The 14,700-nt window shown below is 35.1% G+C and overlaps 1 pseudogene across 1 annotated transcript; it reads right to left on the bottom strand.

The window, feature by feature from the left end:
- Positions 1–9,937: 9,937 nt before the first annotated feature.
- LOC306639120 (olfactory receptor 5D13-like) lies at positions 9,938–10,860 on the bottom strand (annotated as a pseudogene). Its single transcript has one exon. The product of its transcript is annotated as an olfactory receptor 5D13-like (transcript).
- Between the last annotated feature and the right edge of the window lie 3,840 nt (positions 10,861–14,700).

Consider the following 14,700-nt stretch of genomic DNA (forward strand, 5'->3'; position numbering starts at 1 on the left):
GACTGTTGTGGAAGAAAAATCTGAAATAGGAATAAAAGTATAAAGATCTAGTAGTCATAGAATATTTACCACATATAAGGCAATGTTCCAAAACATTAAAAATATTTATCTAGCTCTCCAAATGAAACAATGAATTATAAACAAGTAGCTCCACATACATATAAGAAAAATGGGGCATATACAAAATGTGGCACTTGTTTACATTTAGACAGCTTAATACCTATGAACTGGGTTTTGGAGCAGATCCTCAGTGGCAGAAGTTAAGTGAAGCCATTTCCTTTAGAAGAGAGAAAACTTTTCTGCAGTGTTATAGAAAACATGTTCCAGAGTTCCTCATTAAATTTAACAGCATGAATGTAGCAATGACTGCACATTTAATGCTAAAATGTATAAAGGAAGTATTGGAGAGGAAAAGCAGAGAGGGCCAATCAGACCGGGATGCCCCGTCTGAGGTCCTAAGTCTTTAGGAGTTGCCCCAGCAAACTATGAGGCATAAAACAGGTGGACATTAAAGAAAACCAGCTCTCTGTTGATCCCTCCCTGTGTCACGACACGTGCCTCAGTGTTCTAGAATAAGGGAGCAACTGATAAAAAGAGGAGGACATATTTTTCATGCATTGCTTCACCATTTTTTCTTTTCCTCCTCACAGGTTTTCTCACAGGCCCTGATGCTTCTAATGTGCTCAGATCCATTTTCATTTTTTTAAACTTTTCATTAACTTTCAATCTTACAACTTTACTAGTCCCATTATGTTGTGAAATATTTGCAGAATCTCAGAATTTGAAATAAAAATAAAATGCTTTTTCCCCAAGTCATCTGTGTTCTTCAGAACAGGCTGGAAAATATGGTAATAGTGACTGAAGGCTAGGTAACTACCCTCACCCTCTCTGGCGACAGGAACATTTTCACTCTACATATTGAAGAAGGGTTTGATTGAAGATACATCAGTGATCATCTTAGGAGTTTGAGTGATGCAATAATTGTTATATCTGTATATGTTATTTTCAGAGGGCAAAAATGTGTTCTGTTAGCAGGGAGTTCATAATCACAAAATTCCCTGTTCATTTCATCATCATATAAAAAACAAATTGAGCCAATAATAAGCACAACTCTGAAATGTCCAAGTGGACACAAGATAATTAGTATGAATCCCATAAGCAGAAGACTCTAGTTTTAGTTTTGTACTACCAGCTCAAGGTGAAAAGACCTTGCACCTCCTTTATAGCTAATGGCTATTTTTTACACTCAAAATGTACTTCTTCTATGAGGAAAAAGAAATCATCAGGAGAGTGCAAACAGCTCACCACAGAACAGCACCACTAGAGAAGCCCAGACTTCAGATGGAGATTTAAAATCAATTTTAGGCTTTGGTATTTGCTGTGTTATCTCTTGTAACTCACTCAGATTTTCCTTCTTTATGGATAAAGCAAGACTAATAATGGAAAGATAATACCTATTTTGAATGTAAGCATTAAATTAGGAAATGATGTTAATATGTTTATTTAATGTCTAATAATTATGCAACCCAGGAAATGGAGGTTCCCTCAGACTTTCCTATTTTAATTTTAGTTCAGTAATGAACTGGTGCTGTTTTTCACACTTCATATTATTATAAAATACTGAGGAAACAGAGCAAACATCAATGAGGGCAGCAATGAACACGTGAGTGCAGTTTCGTACTTCAAAGGTAAGTTCAACTGTTCAACTCTCGTTCCTGGGTCTCTCTCACCTACTAATTCACAACTATCCTGAAATAACATTTTCTGACTTCCCCTTTGTTTTCTCATGACAATCTGACTCTTTTTGATTCTCCACTTCTCATCTCAGGTTTTTGTCTGGGGAAGGTTTACAAAACTGCAACGTTCCCTGGTGGATTATGGGAGCAGAGGCTCAGTCTCCTCCCTGTAGTTCTTCCACCTGCCTGTGAGAACATCCTTTCCTCATCCCTCAAATCCTGTGGTTCTTAACAAGCTACGGCTTCAAACACTTCAATTCCTCTCTATCACTTTAGTTTATTCAATTTAAATTTATCATTTTAATTTGACTTAAGACTATACCTACCTATTCCCCAGTGTTCAACCTTCTTTAATCATGCCAATATCCTCAGTTTATTCCTTGGTTTATTTAATTTTCTTTCACTTTTACCTAAATATCCTATTTCCTTGGTCAACTGATGCAGCATTTGTAATACATAAGGTCTTAGATGAAAATCACTATCACAAAGAGGTGTTCCCTTTTGACTCCACTGATAGCTTCTTAGCGTAACTACAGGTGTTACCATCAGGGAATGCAATGTCATGAGATGTCTGTTCGCTATTACTTACACAGAGCATACTCTTATTTCTACAAGATTTTGAAATGTTGACAGTATTCCTAGATTTTATAACATTTTTTCAAAAATTTGCAGTGTGACTACTAGACACATGGCAGATATCCTGAGAGCACAAAACAAAAAGAAAACAGGATTGATACTCAAAAGAAAGAAGGAGACATTAGAACTTAAATATCTGAGCCCTGAGAAGATGAACTAGGTAGGATGGTCTTTGGAATAGGAGCGATCCCTGCTTTAAAAGGTACAGAACTTCAGTGACTCCTAAATAGTATAAAAGAGCAAATGACACATGGTCAATCTGAAACCAACTCACCTGAAGATCTTGTTCTTATTTTTGATAGACTGCAGGGAATCCAGGGAATTCTTACTCAGAACTCAAATATTATTCAAATATTAAGAATTTATGTAATACATCAGGCATTCACAATGAATTTTAATTAAATTTTCTAGGAATATGTTTCAGAAAAATTCAGGGAGAAAAGGGATAGAAAGGAGGAGAAGAAAGAGAGACAGGAAAAAAGAGAAATTTAGAAGCTTAGTCTGACTTCTAGGCAGAAAATAAAATGAAGGACTTACTTATACCTCTATGACCTGAGGGATTTAGACCATAGAGAATTTTTACTAAATTATTTTGAACACAGAAATTAGATTAAATGTCTTAGGTGGCATTGAGCAAGAATGTATTTTCTTCTTAATCACTTGAGACCATGACTCATCAAGCCTACTCCATTAATTTATTTTAGAACTTTTAACTGTGGAAAATGTATAAACTGACTTGGAAAAAATAATAACTATAATAAATTATAAAAGAAAAGGTAAATAAATGGTAATGCAATCATTAAATATTAACTGCTCTTAGCAATTGCTATATTATTCTTCTCATTTTCTACATGTTATGTGTGCCTTGGATGTATACATGACAAAATATGACTTCTGACATTTTCATTTAAGATAAAATAATCATTGGTGTCCTTGGAAACACTGATTCACATTATTACAATGAATTTATGTTTTCTTTCAAATATAACCACACTATGCTTCCAACCTTATACAGTACAATGAGTTAGATATATTCATGCCCACACTTTCTTAAAAGTTACTTGAAATATTAAGTAGTTGGTAAACATAACAGAAATCTGAAGTAAACAGGGATTATTAATTACCGGACATAAAGACTTTTATTATGAATGACTCAGCATCGTTCCAGAGTTCCAGAGTTCTCTCTTAAGGGAACAGCAATCTTTTCCCTACCCCTGGCACCTCTGCACCCTGCATTCACTGTGAAGTCAACTTCTGCAAAAGAGAAAATGATGACAGCCTTCAATGTCATTTGTATATCAGTATTTTTATGCATCATGACAAATTGCTCACAGCTCAGTGGCTTTATCTAATGCATTTTTTTTTTTAATTTCACGCTTTCTGTGGGGTAGAAGTCATGTCTCAGCTAAGCTGTGTATTGGTATGTGAGGTCTCACCAAGCTGCCATTAAGTTTCCAGTCGCAGCTAGAGTCTGAATCAGAGGTGAGACCAGGGTAAGATCTTCTTCCATGCTCTTGAGTTATGGACAGTTTGTGTTCTTGAAGATACTGAACCTCTATGGTTTGAATATGTTGAATGTCACCCAGAGCCCATTGAAATTAAAAGCTGACCCCATGGGTAGCACCACTGGGATGTAGTGTGACCTTCAAAAAGTGGGGCCTTGAGGGAGGTCCTAAAGTTTGAGGACATGAAGTATTTCTCATGACTCCTTGATAGTTCCAAGAAGGTTATTATAAAACCTGAGTTTGTGCCCATCTACTTCTTTCTCTTCCTGTTGGAGATGCGACCACTTGCTTCTGCTTATGGACCCCCACCATGGTTCTCCATTCACTACACTCACCAGAAGCCAAGAAAATGGGGTCACTAATCTTAGCCTTTGAACATCCAACAGTGTGAAATAAATGAAAATTTTTTCTCTATAAAAAGTGAGCTGCCTCAGGCATTTTGTTGAAGTAATGCACAACTGACTATTACAGGGGCTAATGTCACCTTTTCTTGTTAACCATCGGTCAGCAGCCACTTTTAGATCCAAGAAAACTCCTTTAGCTTCTCACTTCATCTCCCTCTCCACAGTCCTTCCCAACATGAAAGGATTGTTTCAATGCCTTAAATGATTTCATGTATGAACACATCATTAAAATGTCAGGTCCTTGAATCTGTTCTATCCTGTGTCTAAGACTTTAAGATAATAGCTCCCCATTTTTATCAAGTTTAACAACTCTGATGCTGTCAATGTAATAGGTTGGTGTCATGTTCAGGTGGTCCCAATGTCTTCAAATTATTTTAGGAAAGAGAACTGGGGAGTTAACATAGCCCTATGAAAAATGTTTAATAAATGCTTTTTATCTATCTCATGGGAACGTGAGCTGTTTCTGATTTCCTATTAAAATTAAGAAAACATTAGTTTTGTCAATTCAGATGACTACACGCTGAATATCTTAAGCCTTATTCATCATCTTAGGATCTACTACTTGGTTGAGTTTGCCATAGTCTACAGTCATCTTCAAGACTCATCTGGTTTCCTTCTATTAGAAGAACTTACATTTTTTTCTACTATAATTCCACTGAAGACATAGTTTTATAGTTTTATGTTCTGAAAAATCTCTGTACCATCTTTATTTTAGAAGATTATTTCTTAGATATAGGAATGAAATTCGACCTATTTTCTTCACCAATTGAAAAATGTCAATCCTTGCCTTCTACCTTCTCCTCTGTCACTAGAGGGTCAGCCACAGTCTTCCACCTCAGGGAGGATGTGGAAGGTAACAGTTCATCGATGCTATCTCAAATGACAACTTCTTTTTCCAGCCTGCATAGTATGATATTGCATATATAAACCACATGTTATTTCTCATTTCTCAACGGACACTTAGGTGATTTCTTTCCCTTGGCTATTATTAAAAAATGCTGAAATGACCACAGGAGGATCAATATCTCTTCCACATACTAATTACAATTCCTTTAAATATATGCCCAGAAATAGAACTGCTGGATCATATGATGATTCTAATTTTGCTTTTCTGAGGATGCTTAGAATTATTCTTCATCATTGCTATAATAAAATGTATGCCCACCACCAGCATGCTGGGGTTCCCTTAAATGCTGCATGCTCTCAGTTGTAAGTGGAATCTAAAAAAAGTCAAACTCATAGACTCAGCTAGTAGATGTGGTTACAGAAGCTGGGAAAGAAGAGAAATGAGGAAGTGCAGATGTTGGTCAAAAGGTACGAGGTTTCAGATAGACAGGAAATATACAATTCTATGCACAGCATGGTTGCAATGATTAATAAAATGCATTGCACAAACGGAATGCTCCTTGATAAAATCCTAAGAGGATATCCCCAAAAATGCATTGCACAATTGTAAATTGTCCAAAGAATATTATTGAAAAATCTCTTCACTAAAAAATAAAGGTAGCTAATTTATGGGATGACAACATTAATCAGTCTGATTCAATCATTTCACAGTGAAAGCATACAACTGAACATCATATTGTATACCTTAAGGATATACAGTTATTATTTGCCATTTTGTACAAAGGCAAATTGCAAAAATCACATTTTTAAGAGAAGTTGGAAGCAAACAGAAATAAGTAATTAAGTTTCTAAATAAGTTTGAGACCTTCACTGATGAGCTGGCAGTGGCTAGCATTTTGCTCCATCCCATGTATTTTCTGATTCTTTTAGCAGGTGGGAATTCTGGTTTGGTGCTTTCAAAGGGTCATGACTAGGATAACAACAAAACCCAGCAATGCTTTGTGAATATATACAAAACTATATTTATAAAATAAAAACTTAAGAACCCAAAATTTAGTTTGTCTTTCTTTTCTTTCCTTTCTTGATTTGTTTCCTTTATTTCTTCCCTTCATCCCTTTACATATGAACTTAGGTTTCTAATTCGAAACTTGTCTTCTTTATTAAGGTAGGCATTTGTCATTTAAAAACTTCCCTTTTAAAGCTGCTTTTGCAGAGTCCTATAAGTTTTGGTATGCTGTATTCCCATTTCTGTTGACTCAATGTATTTCTTTTTAATTTCCCTTTCACTTTCTCCTTTGATCCATTGGGTGTTTGGCAATGTGCAGTTTAATTACCTTATTTTTTCGATGTAATACTTTCTCCTGTTACTGATGTAGTTTCATACACTTTTGGATAGAAAAGATAATGAATATATTTCAATATTTATGGATATTTTACTTCTTTTGTGGATTAACTCGTGATTTTTACTAGAAAATATTTTCTACATATTTCAGTATAATGCAACCATTTTCTTACAACACACACACAAAATAAATTCAAAATGTTTGAAAGAATTAAATGCAAAATGCGAAATGTGTAGGAGAAAACATAGGAATTAAGCTTCTTGATGTTGAAGTCAGTAATGATGTTTCAGATTTTATATCAAAAACACAGGCAACAAAAGCATAATTAAACAATGGGGAATATATTAGACCAAAAGATTTCTGACGTAAGAGGAAATAGTCAACAAAATGGAAAGGCAATCTGTGGAAAGGGAGAAAATATTTGTAAACTATAAATCTTTTAAGAGTAATAACCCTACTATCCAGTGAAAGTTTATCACTTGAAGCAAATAAGACAATTTTTAAAAAGCAGGCAAAACCTTAAGTAGACATTTTTCCAAAGAATACTTGCAATTAGGCAACAGGCATATGAAAACATGCTTAACATAACTAATCACCAGGGAAAGGCAGATCAAAACCACAGTGTGATATCACCTCAGGCTTGTCAGTCTGGCTATCACAAAGAATCAAAGTTAAAGAGGTGGATGGCAGGGAACCCTCATACACTCTTGATGGGAAAGTGACATGAGGCATTTATTGTAGAAAACAATGTAGTGCTTACTGAATAAATTAGAAACAGACCTACTTGTTATTTATAAATGCCATGATATACATTCTCCCATTTTCTCCCTAATGATTATTCACCCTTTTTAAAGAAGGAGATCCTGCCATTTGTAACAATATGGAAATGCCTGGAGGACATGAATCTTGCTCAACAAATTAAGCTAGACATAACATGGTCTCACTTCCATGTAGAATCTAAAACAAATTTTAAAAGTCAAACTTGTAATGGAGAATAGAACCATAGCTATGAAAAGGGGGTTTAGGGATAAAGAGTAGAGAATGGTCAACTGAAACAAGCCTTCAGTTATAAGGTGACTAGGAACTGCATGTAAAACATGTTGACAATAGTTATTGTAATAACTATTGTATTACAATAAGTTATTGTAATAAGAATGTATCTTATTTTATTTTTTATTTGTTTTTTATTAACATTTTTGACAGTGATGAATATATTTTTTAGATTTTTCATACAGGTATATAGTGTAATAATGTCTGACTCATTCTACCATCCTTCCAAACCCCACAGCCCCCCTCCCCTCCCCTCCTTCCCCTCTGTACAATCCAAAGTTCCTTCAAGAATGCAGCTTGTTTTAAATATTTGCTAGCAGAGCAATATCAGGGATCTCACCATCCAAAAATTTGTGATGATATGAGGGGATGTTAATTATCTTGACTGTGGTAATCATTACACAATGTGTACTTTTAGTTTTCACATTTTTATTGGTGCATTATAGTTCTACATAATGATGGGATTTGTTATTACATACTCACACATGCACATAGTAAACAGTACGGCAGTATAATTTGGCCAGTATCTCTCCCCAGCACTTCCTCCCCACCCTACCTCACACACCCTGGACCCTTTCCTCTGCTCACTTCCCTTTGCTTCTCATGAGATCCCTGCCTCCCCATCTTTCTTTTCCTTTTTCCTCTCCATCTTCTACACATGAAATAAAACATATGACCCTGGACCTTCTGAGTTTGACTTACTTCACTTAACACAATCATCTCTAGTTCCATCCATTTTCCTGCAAATGACATAACTTTATTTATCTTTAGGGCTCCTGCATTGTGTATACATATCACATTTACTTTATTCACTCATCCATTGATGGATGCCTAGGGTGGTTCCATAGTTTTTTCATTGTGAATTGTGATGCTGAAAACATGGGTACGCATGTATCATGCATGTAACATCCTTTGATTGTATCCACCCCTACTGCAAGCCCCTTTCCGCTTCAGTAAAAAGTCCCCTTGTATGTCCATGTTATGTTTTTGTTACTGTTGCTATATTTTAGATTCCACATGTGAAATGAAAAAAAAAAAATACAATACTTGTTTTTTTGAGTCTGACTTATTTCACTTAACGTGACCTCCTGTTCCATGCATTTTCCTTCAAATGACATGGTTTTGTTATTCTTTGTGGTGAAATAGTACTCCATCCTGTGTATAGGCGTGTTTTCTTTATTCATTTTTAAATTAATAGGGGTTTAGGCATAATAACTTGGTTATTATGACTACAAGAGATGTGTCTATATCAGCTTTTCAGATCTGAGGAAGGCACGCACCTGTCAGGAATCAGTGAAAACCCCAGGAGAACCATCCCTATGACACGTAAATAAATTATGGGATGACTGAGTCATGAAAACTTATGTTCCTCCATTTTGATGGCATCCTCAGTGCTCCATGGAAGACCTCTCTTCCCTTTTTAACTACAGCAGAGCTTCCAGCACTTTTAGGATAAATCCCTATTTTAAATCCACTAGGTTAAACAATGAAAAGTAGCTATTTTCTTGTCCTGATAAAACATTGGCTAATATACAAAGTCTATCTTTACCAGAATTAACAGCAATGGACAAACCATTCTTTATGAACAAATTACAATTCTTATCTTTAATCTCAATAGTACAATGACATGGGAGGAAAATTATACCTCATCAGTCAAATTCTCCAAGGTGTACGTATGTGGTTACTATGAAGAAAAAAAGCACAATGCAGGTAAAGGATTATACACATTATAGAATACCTGTATGTTGTACCATATATTAAATGTACATAATTATGACTATATGTTGGAATATGTATATACATATCTATATGGGCTTACTTAAGCTAAGTTTTATGTAATTACATGCAGTATATATAATTAAATAAGAATTTCTAACTTTCTATAATCAGTTTCACTAGGATAACAGGATAAGATGCATCAGTGTTTTTTCTGCTTTTGTCCATTTACCCTTAATAGGTCTACAGCAAAAGTTCTTCATGAAAGAAAAGTTGCATTTTCCAAGAATATCACTTTTTAAAGGAACTGGGTTAAGAAAATCTCATCAATACTCCTCCTACTAATCTCCCTTCTCTTTTCCCTATATTATTGAACAAAGTCATAGAGAAGAATTTTATACTGAAATATCTAATCTCAGTTCTCATGGACAAATACCAAGAAAAGAAATTGCTAGGTTCTTTGAGAAAATTTTCTATAACTTCATATAGCATTTTACAACTGTCTTCAAAGTCATTTTGTCTTTTACCCTCATCTGAAATGTATGAGCATTCCAGTTGCTCACCATTACATGGAATTTCACTTGCATTCATTTTCAATTAATGTTCTTTTCTAACTGGAGAGTCTGAATTTTAATCATTCATTTTTTTTTCTAATATAAAATAATAAATATAAGAATATTATATTGAGTGCCAAAAAGAGATTAGGTGACAACTAATTTTCTGAAAGTGTCCTTCACATCTCTGTTCCTAAGGCTGTAGATCAATGGGTTCAGCATGGGAATCATCACTGTATAAAACACAGAGGCTACTTTATCTGAGAGCCAAGAAGTCTTGGGACTAGGAGCGCAGTAGAGGAACAAGATGGTTCAGTGAAAGATGGTGATGGCGGTCAGGTGGGAGGTACAGGTGGAGAAGGTTCTCTGACGCCCACTTGCAGAAGGTATTCTCATAACAGTGATGAAAATGAACACATAATGATAATGATCAGGCTGCTCACCTCATTGAATACTGCAATAATGAAATATAGCATCTGGCTAATATGGGGGTCTGAGCAGGAGGCAGAAACAATTACAGAGTGGTCACAGATGAAGTTATTTATGATGTTAGATTCACCATACGACAGGTCAAGAAGAAAATATGTGACTGTCAGGGAGCATACCATGCTCCAAGTGTAAGATCCAGCCACCAGAAGAACACAAAGCTTCTGAGACATTATAGTGGTATATAGCAGAGGGTTACAAACTGCCACAAAACGGTCATAGGCCTTGGCTGCTAGCATGAAAGTTTCTGTCACTGTGAAAATGCAAGCAAAAGAAAATTGCATGATACGACCAGAGAAAGAGATGGTTTTCTCTTTCACAACCAGATTCCCCAGCAATTTGGGTGTAACTACAGTGGAATAACATTAATCTACAAAGGAAAGGTGGCTAAGGAAAAAGCACATGATTGTATGGAGTTTGGGGTTGACCTTGATGATTATTATCATCCCCAAATTTCCCACTACAGTGACTGCATAAATGGACAAGATAACCAGGAAGAGTGGAACCTGGAGACCTGGGTATTGTGAGAAACCCAACAGAATAGAAGTGGGCCTGCTGCTTCAATTTCCTTCAGAAGATGTCATAAATTCTGTTGGCTAAAAAGAAGAAAACACACAAGTTATTCCTGAAAAGCAGAATTAGTAGGAAAAAAATGGAGGGAATAAAGAGGTGGCATGTGTTAAGAGGCCTGGTACCCAATGAACAGCAGCAGCTGCACCTGGCAATTTCTTGAGATAGGAATTCCCCAACCCCATCAACCTTTTGAATCAAAAACCCTGGGATGCTGTCCACACTTTGTGATTCTACCAAACCTCCAGAGGATTTCTACCTGCACTGAAATGTGAGAAATACTAGATAATAACTTATTTAAAAGTCAATCTTTGTTAGTATTGTTTTTGTGCTGCTGAAATATAAATTTATGACACAAAGTAATCACAAAAATTGAAGCAAAGGAAGCAGAACAGAAGCAAAGAACCCCTTGTTATGATTTGAGGAATGACACTAAGGATCGCAGAGATGGCTCAACATCACTGTTGGCAACCCAGATATGTTAGTATTAATTGCTTTTGCATTTTATACCCTTCTAGACATGATACAAAATCAAATGACCATAGAATCTAAACGTTGGACTGTATATATTCCATGATGCAGTGTAGATTCCATTCTATATGATTCTGTAGAATTTGCTACAGAATCTCATCTACAACATGTTCACACTGTCTCCATTCAAACTTCATCAATGCACGCTGTCTCTTTGGGGATTTTTATGTGTCTTTTATTGAGACATTGAATCAACATTTATTATTTTTTAGAGGTTTTCAATTAAATTTTTAATAACTTTATTAATATCCTTTAAGTCAAGTATATTATTATTTAATATACCTGATTACATATATATGTATAGAGATAACCTAAAGAACTGACTTAAAGCACATTAATAGTTATTTCTCTTTAAATATTAATGAAATATGTATATATACATACATCAGCATTTATATATTTATAAATATACATAGAACAGAAACATGTTACAGTCACCAACAATATTTCCATACAAAATATATTCTATGATACAATGAAAATTGTATAATAAAAACTGCACAGGTACTTAACCAAAGAAACAACCCTTTCTTTATGATGAGGTAAACTAGGAGGAGAGGATGAAGTATAAGCAATGGGCAATTTGCTGAGTGGTCTTGATATGAAAGAAGAAAAAATGAAAAAAAGAGACATAAGGCAACAGCAGAAATATATCTCTAGATTGTATTCCATTTTTTCAGCTTTACGTGGAATGAGTATCTCAATGTAGATTTGACCCCATGAGTTCCTACTCTTACATGACAGCAACTCAACACAGAACATCTATTAGGAGCAGATTTTTCCCATAGCAAGTGGGCCTGGGTGGGCAGACTTGAAATATCCATTATTTTTTAGGCAATTTTAATACATACATTTTCCTTCAAAATTTGAATATACTAGTAAAGTCAGCTACTACTATTCTTGATACACGGCATATTTTGTAGGTCAATAACAAAAAGATACTCAGAAAAAGTCTTGGTACTTAAGTCCTAGCAATTTTCAATGGATTTTTAAAACTTAAATGGTTCAGAATTAGGCTTGTACTCAAATCAGAACTAGATCTAGGGGAGCTCACAATCAACAAACATCCCACAAGCTTTCTGTGACTTTCCCCATTGATCCCTGGTAGTACTACTGCTGCCAGTTTCTGTAGTACACAGTTTAATTCTGAGAAACACTTTATGCACTGTGAGTGAAAATCAAGGCATCCCTGGACATAGAAAGAGACCTGTTTAATTTTATAGAAATCTATGTGAACTGCATCCCTGTTTTCCACCTGCATTGAAAGACCAAAAATAAATGAACTGACATGAAACCTGAAGTTTTTGATTAATTCATTAGGAATTTCTTCTTAAGATTAATGAAGGTCAGGTATTTCTGTCCATAGTGAGTAAATATTACTTCACAGAGCAATATGCATGAGGTTTGTTACAAAACTGGACAGTAAAATTGCAATAAAATGGCATTTTACAAAGAAACACCTGAAAGTGGAACACATAGTCTAAACTCTGCCAAACTCCAGGTCTTAGTCATTTCCCCAGACTGTGGAGATAGCGGCATCAGGGAATTATAATAGGAGTGGGTTGCAAAAACATACAATTAGTTGAAACAGTTTTGCATCATTGTGATAGCTGTTTTCTTCGAATGTACTAGGGATGATTACATTACAGTATTTATTCCATTAACTGCTTTTGGGTATTGAATTAATGAAATAATGAAAGTTCACTCACTGAAGAAAAAGCACAGACTTCACAGCTTGTCCATAACTAAAAATAATATCCCACTGTCATTTTGATTTGCATTTCCTTGATAATTAATAGTACAGAGCATTTTTTTCTTAGAAATTTAGGTCATTTGTATGTCTTTTCTGTACATCTACTCAAGCTCTTAATCCAATATAAATTGTGATATTAATTCATTATTTGTTATTGAATTGTAGGAGCTCCTTATTCCTTATTTATTTTGGATGTTAACCTCTCATTAGATTTAAAGTCTGTAAATATTTTCTTTGATTCTATTTTCCTCTCTGATAAATCTCAAAGATTATTATTCTCATCAACTATACTTATTTCAGTGTTTAAATTTCCATTTGGATTCTTTTTTTCAAAACTAAACTATTTTTTATAGCTTTAGTGTATTTATTTATTTTTATATGATGCTGAGGATCAAACCCAGTGCCTCAAACATTCTAGGTAAGTGCTCCACCACTGAACCACAACCCCAGTCCCCATTTGAATTTTTAACACTGGTTACTATATTTTTATTTTTTATTTATTTTATTTAGTTTTTTTTTTTCTTAAGAAAAACACTCCTTTTATTTATCTCAGCTTATACTGTCCTAAATATTTTTAAATGCTTGATTTTGTTTTATCTTTTTTATGGTTTAGATAATTAGGCTTCCCTCAAAAGCTCATGTGTGAGATAATGCAAGAACTTCAGAGGTGAAATGATTGGGTTATGAGAGCCTTAAACTAACAATGCATTAATCCACCTATAAGGACTAGCTGGGAATACTATAGGCACCTAGGGTGTGACTGAATGAGGTGCTTCACCCGGGATGTGCTTTTGGGGTATATATTTTGTCTCTGGTGAGCAGAACTTTCTTTCTGCTTTCAGACTGTCAAGTCCTGAGCTGCTTTACTCTACCAGGCTTTCCACCATGACATCTGTCTCACCTCAGGCCCAGAGTAAAGGAGTTGGCCATCTGTGGACTCAGACCTCTGAAACCATGAGCCCCAAATGAATTTTTCCTCCTCTAAAATTGTTCTGGTCAGATCTTTTGAGCACAGTGATTAAAAAGTTGACTAAAATAATGTTCTTATTCATGGAATATGTAGTTGATTTATGAAATGTTTTGAAGAAGTTTTGATGAATTCTAAAGGTACCTTATACTATTTTGTATATAATATTGTATATTATTTCACAGGCTTCTTTACATTTCTCTCTCCTTTCTCTCTCTCTCTCTCTCTCTCTCTCTCTCTCTCTCTCTCTCTCTCTCTCTCTCTCTCTCCCCTCTCTCTCTCTCTCTCTCTCTCTCTCTCTCTCTCTCTCTCTCTCTCTCTTCTCTCTCTCTCTTTCCAGAGACACATATTCATGTACCACAGATAGACACATATTCAAGGGAGAATGCAGGCTTTCTCAAGAGAGAACACATCTTTGAAGTAAAGCAAGAAATACACATTTAAGAAAGAACCAGTGCTATCTTCAGAGAAAGAAACTTTTGGGGTGAAGCAAAAAAATACACTCAAATAAGAATGCAGGCCATCTCCAGCAGTAGAGACTGCCCTTCTCCTATCTTTTAATGTACTTTTCAAACTTTGATTAAGCACTGAACATTATGTTCA

Source organism: Sciurus vulgaris (assembly GCF_902686455.1).
Source record: "Sciurus vulgaris genome assembly, chromosome: 11".
NCBI classification, from domain to species: domain Eukaryota; kingdom Metazoa; phylum Chordata; class Mammalia; order Rodentia; family Sciuridae; genus Sciurus; species Sciurus vulgaris.